Source organism: Apodemus sylvaticus, chromosome 12 (genome assembly GCF_947179515.1).
Source record: "Apodemus sylvaticus chromosome 12, mApoSyl1.1, whole genome shotgun sequence".
NCBI classification, from domain to species: Eukaryota; Metazoa; Chordata; class Mammalia; order Rodentia; family Muridae; genus Apodemus; species Apodemus sylvaticus.
Window position 1 is genome coordinate 88,134,841 of NC_067483.1, and position 6,000 is coordinate 88,140,840.

Here is a 6,000-nt window from a genome sequence, read left to right on the forward strand (position 1 = left end):
TTGGCTTCCCACGCATCGAGTGTGCCCTGGAGGAGCAGAGAGGCCTGCTCACCTCTGGGACATTTTAAACTGTCTGGCCTCCCTGACCCTCACCCTAACGCCTGTTCCAGCATCCCCAGCATATGGTGTTCTTTGCTGGTCCTCTGTAGGGGAGAGCAGGCCCTGGTGCTGAGGCTGAGGACTGAGGGCCTTGCAGAAGTTGTTCATATTTACTTTAGCTCTGCCTGACCACCTACCCTGACTGCCACCTGGCCAGGCCCCTAGCTAGGTGCCCACAGCCCACACAGCCCACCCAAGTCTGTCACATCTCATGTACAAAGCCTACTACTTTGCAAAGTAGGTGTTTCCTTCAGATGTGCTGGTTTGGGTTTCCATCTGGTCTGTGAGCTCCTGGTGGGCAGGCATGCCAGGCTCAGGGGATCTTGGGGCAGTTCTGGTGATGGCTGTTAAGGCTGTGGTTTTATGAGGATCTGGGGCCCCAAACTCATGTGGGTGCAGAGGCAAGACTGAGGCACCTACTCTACCTGTTACAGCATAGAAGGTGCTGATAACTTCATCCAAGAACGAGACTCGCCATTTTGCTAGAAGGCACAGAGGGTTTCTCTCAGCCCCTGAAGATGTCTCTCAACTCATCTGCCCTCAGAGCAACTAGGCACCCAGTCAAGGGTTTGCAGCTCAGCAGCTAGAGCAACGGACAGGGCAATGGACGGCCACTCTTAGATCCTAGGGACAAGTGTGCCTCTTTCCTTCCCTTCTTCCTGGGGGCTTTGGTAGCTGAAACTTTTCACTTCCTTTAAGAGGCCCAGATGAAAGGCTGTGGTGGGATGAAAGGCTCTTGGGGGGCTTGCTGGAGGAAGCAGTCAGCTGACGGGTAGTTGTGAAGCCACCTGGAGAGGTGCCAGTGGAGAATTAGCCATCAGCCACACCTTGGGGTAAGGGTGCTGAAGCCTGGGGGGTTTATCAGGGATGAAATCTGTCATTTCCCTGAGAAGGGGGCCTGAGTCCAAGGCTTGGGGGCCAGAGAAGTGGTCCTGAGTGAGCCTCACAGTCACCCGGGAGCTTCTGTTTCCAGACGCCAGAGAGACTGAGCATGGCTTCTCCGAACTCAGAGGCATGGTGGGATCCTGGGACCCTGTGTGTGTGTGTGTGTGTGTGTGTGTGTGTGTGTGTGAGAGAGAGAGAGAGAGAGAGAGAGAGAGAGAGAGAGAGAGAGAGAGAGGAAGACAGACAAGAGCAAAGCATGACAGACCTGAAAGCTCTGTGTGTGACCTCTCTACTAGTTCTGAGTTTGGTTTTATTCACCCTTTTGATCAATTATTAAACAGCCAGCCACAGAGCTGTTCTTGCAGTGTAACACCAACCCTGACAACCTGAGTTCGACTCTCTACCCCATGATCCCATGTGCATAGCTGGAGAGCAGTAACCCCAGCTCTCCTAGATGAGAAACAGAGTCAGGAAAGTCAACTCACAGGCCGGGTAGCCTGGAGACCCTGCCTCAAGTACGATACCTCTGACCTCCCTACGCACACAGTGGCACTATTCCATCCTCTGAGCTACTGCGGTAAGACTAAGACTGGAGGGTCAGTGGAGCTGAGGGTTCAAGGCTAGCCTTGGGCATGAGGGGAGGGTCTGCTCACACTTCCAAACTACCTTACTCTCTGGACTCCAACATCTCTGGACAGGGGTGGGAGTCGGCGAGCCAGAGCCGCCTGCCTCACAACTCTGCTTCCTTGCCGGCCCACAAGAGCGCCAGGAATCAAGCCATGTGTCTCTGAGCACCCCTAATGAGTGGTCTGAGATAACAACACTGCCCTCAGACAAAACAAACAGGTGCTCCCTGCTGTGCAGCAGCCTGACAATGGCCAATGTGTCCTCCTCCCAGTCTCTCTCTCTCTCTCTCTCTCTCTCTCTCTCTGCACTCCTAAACAAGATTTAGTCCTTATTTAAAATCTTTATTTTTATTATTGTTGTGTATGTGATATGTGTGAAGGGGACGTGCATGCCTTGTGTGAGGCCGTCAAAAGACAACTGTGTGGAGATGTTTTTCTCCTTCTGCCTTTTCTTGGGTTCTGATTTGAACTCACGTTCTCTGGCTTGTCCCACCAAGCCATCCTGGTGATCCCACCAAGTATTATGTAAAAGTATACAACACTGTGGCATTTAGTACATTCATATGTTGTGTGACCATTAGATCTGACTAGAACCAAAATACTCCTGTTAGCCCTACAGGGGACCTCACTAGCCAGTGACTCCCAATTCCTCTCAGCAGCCAGCAATTAGCACTTCCTGTCTCTACATTAGTACTTCCTGTCAACAGATTTGCCTATTCTAACTACCCTAACTAAGACAGTGGGTATCTTTATTTTTCAAGTGAAGATACTGATACCCTGGGGATGACACTAACTAATTTACTTCAAACTTGGTTATATAAGCTGTCTAGTGTGCAAGGTTGGACTTAACTCAGGCCTGCCTTATACTACACTACAGTCCAACTTCACTATCACAATACTCCAATGCTCTGTGTGTGTGTGTATGTGTGTGTATGTTGTTGTTGTTGTTTGTTTCTTTTTCACTAGGTTTTAGAGCATTTTCTTCAGCTCATCTGGGTACTTCCTTGTAAAATCCCTTACTACAGAATACTGCAGTCATGTTAGCAAAAACCTCCCACCCTTTGAAAGGGCTTAAAAGGACAGAGTATAGGGGGTTAGGTGAGTGTGGCTAGGCGGCGTGGGGAAAGGTGTCCAGGCGGGCCCTTGCCTGGGCACCTCTGCCCCTGAGGGACCACACACACACAGGCATAGCATAGAATAGAGTTTATTCAGAGTAGGGGATGGGAGTTAGTGGTAGAGAGAGGCAGAGAGAGAGGGAGAAAGAAAGAGAGAGAGAATAGAGAGAGTGGAGGCCGGCCATGACCATGCGGAGGGGGGAAGAGCCCCAGGGGCAGAGACGTGAGAGAGTATGTGGGAGAGTAGAGAGCAAAGAGGGAGAGGAGGGGCAAGTAGCCCCTCTTATAGTGGGCCAGATCTCTGGGGTGGGGCATACCTGGCTAATTGCCAGGTAGGTGTGGGGTGGAGCTTAGGCAAAACCCCAACACCCTTGATGTCTGAACATCTTAGTTATATGTTTTGGGTTGGATCTGAAAAGACCCCTAGGGCCTTGTGTAGGGCCCCCAATGCACCAGTGCTCTGAGGTGAGTCTCCTGGGAAGCGGCTGAATCACAGGGCTCCGACCTGCCAGTGGGTGAGTCCACTGACTGGTTCTTAGTTTGGTGGGTGGTTGATTGAGAGATGATGGACACTCAGGAGACAGGGCTGAGGTGAGTGCTGGAAGAAGAACCGAAGATGTGCCCTTAGGGGTGTGGCTGTTTTCCCTCCTCTTCTTGCCACTTCTTTTTTGTCTATTCATACCCCACAGTTGCCTTGAGGGAAGTAGCTTTGCTCTGTCACTTCTTACACTGTGAGGTCCTGCTTCACCACAGGCCTAGACACAAGGGAGCCAGCTCGTGGGGCTGGAGAATGGCTTAACGGTTGGGAGCACTGGATGTTCAAACCCCAGTACCTGCATGGCGGCTGACAAATGGTCTATAGCTCCAGTTCTAGAGGATCCATGGGCAGTGGGTGCGATCGCGCACAAACACACACACACACACACACACACACACACACACATGGGGGGGGGTAAAATACCCATACACATAAAATAAAATTGTCAAAGGAAAGAAAAACATAAATAATAAATTAAATTAGAAACCTTGAAGTTTGGGGCTACACAGTTCAAGGCAAGTCTGGTGAGAGCTTGTCTAATATAAAAAGGAAGAGAAAAGAAAAACAGCAACAACAATATTGCTTTAAAAAAAAAGATGCACAGTCTGTGTTGGGGAAGGCTCCTTTGCCTGTGCCTTTAGTACTTATTATAAGGTCTTTTCTACTTGTCGCTCTGTCTGTTTAGCACCTCTGAACCCTGCTGTCTGACACCTGGGAAGCCAATACCCTGCCCTAGCTGTGGCTTGCACACCACATGTCCCTGGACGTCTGACTTCCTACAGATATGCAGTGAGATACGGCAGCCAAGCCAACAGCAGCCTCCTGCTTGCCTGGGTCCCCTATTGTTCTCAGGGAGCCTTCCCTAGAGGCAGAGGACTTGGTGTTGCTCAGTCCAGCAGATGATTGGCAGGGTGTAGGCTGGCTCACCCACCATTGCCCTGCCAGCCACCAAGAAAAACTAGTCTGTAGTGGCCTCAGAATAGGACCTGCATTTTACATGTCAATACAGGGAACTTAGGAATGGCTATCTGTTTGTATTTTCAAAACAGGTTCTCTCTGTGTGTGTAACCCTGGCTGTCCTGGAACTCACTCTGTAGACCAGACTGACCTTGAACTCAGAGATCCACCTGCCTTCTCCTCCAGAAGGCTGGGATAAAAGGCGTGCACCACCCCTGCCCAACTTGTGAAAGGTTTTAATGAATATCAAACTTTTTAGCAACTATATAAACTAATTTTTTTCTTAGAAATTGTCACTTAAAGGACTGTATCTCTGGGCTAGGGTGTAGAGCTCACTGGTACAGCACTTGCCTACATATGGGAGGCTGGTTTCCTTTCATCCCTAGCACCACAGAAACCAAACAAAAAACAAAACTCTGAACCGCCCAGTACCCCCAGAGCTCCCAGGAACTAAACCATCAACCAAAGAGTCCACATGGAGGGACCCATGGCTCCAGATGCATATGCAGCAGAGGACGGCCTTGTTGGACATCAAAGGGAGGAGAGGCCCTTGGTCCTGAGAAGGCCCGATGCCCCAATGTAGGGGGATGCCAGACAGGGAAACAGGAGTGGGTGAATTGGTGATCAGGGGGAAGAGGGATGGGTTAGGGGACTTAAGGGAGAGGGGACTAGGAAAGAGGACAACATTTGAAATGTAAATAAAGAATATATCTAAAAACAAAACAAAAATCCCTCAGGAAGCACCAACAAGCACAATGTTCACCGCCTTCCACGCGCATCTGTGGCAGAAGACTTCTTGATGTTTCTGTGGAGAAAGTCAAGCATCTTTCCTTTACACTATTGGCAGAGGAGTCAAGCTCAAATCTCAGTGTTATTAGGTTCTTTCTCTCCCATGAGTCATCAGGACACTTCAGGTCACTGTGAATGTGCTTTTGGACAGATGAGTTTCCCCAAGGTAGTAAAAAAGGCTACTAAAAAGGATCTCCTTGACAAAGAGGCTTTAGGGATTGTTCTCTGAAGGGAAATGGCCTGGATACCAAGTTGCTCAATCCACAACAAAGGTTTATTAAGGTTTATTTAGCACTGAACGTGAGTCAGGCAGCAGGAGACATCCAGCCATAGATTTTGAAGAAAGATAAGAAGCCAGTGTTGGCCAGGCATGGTGCATACTTGTAGTCCCAGCATTTGGGAGGCAGAAGCAGGCAGATCGTAGAGAGTTCAAGGCCATCTCGGTCTACATAGTGAGTTGACTAGTGAGACCTTCACAACACATACAGAGAGAAGAGAGCCTTTCTCCCAGAAGCCCACACACAGGGTAGGAGCTGGAACTGGGTCTGGAGGTTTGGTATCAGGATCTTTCTCACCCTCTTGGTGACTCAAGACTCTGGCACGGCTCTGTAAAATCGGTAATAATAAAAGAGCTGACACTAAGCTCTGTGCTGGTCGTTCTTCTAAGCCCGGCAGCATGTGTTAAGTATTGTTTGCTCCGTGTTCCGATTAGGATACCATTCCATTGTGTGGATGTAGAAACTGAGGCACAGAGTAGTTATGTGTCATGCCCAAGATTACACAGCTTTAGAGGCACAAGTGGTGGGATTTCCTCCCTCCAAAGCTGTGCAGACTGGCTCACCTCTCTCCGTTAACATTCTATTATTACACATCTCTCTAACTTTCCATTTCTCCTCTATATAATGAGGCTCTAGCACCTATCTAAAGAGATTTGTTCTGTTTTGAGACAGGGCCTTGTGTTCATGTAGCCCAAAACTGGCCTCAGACTCAC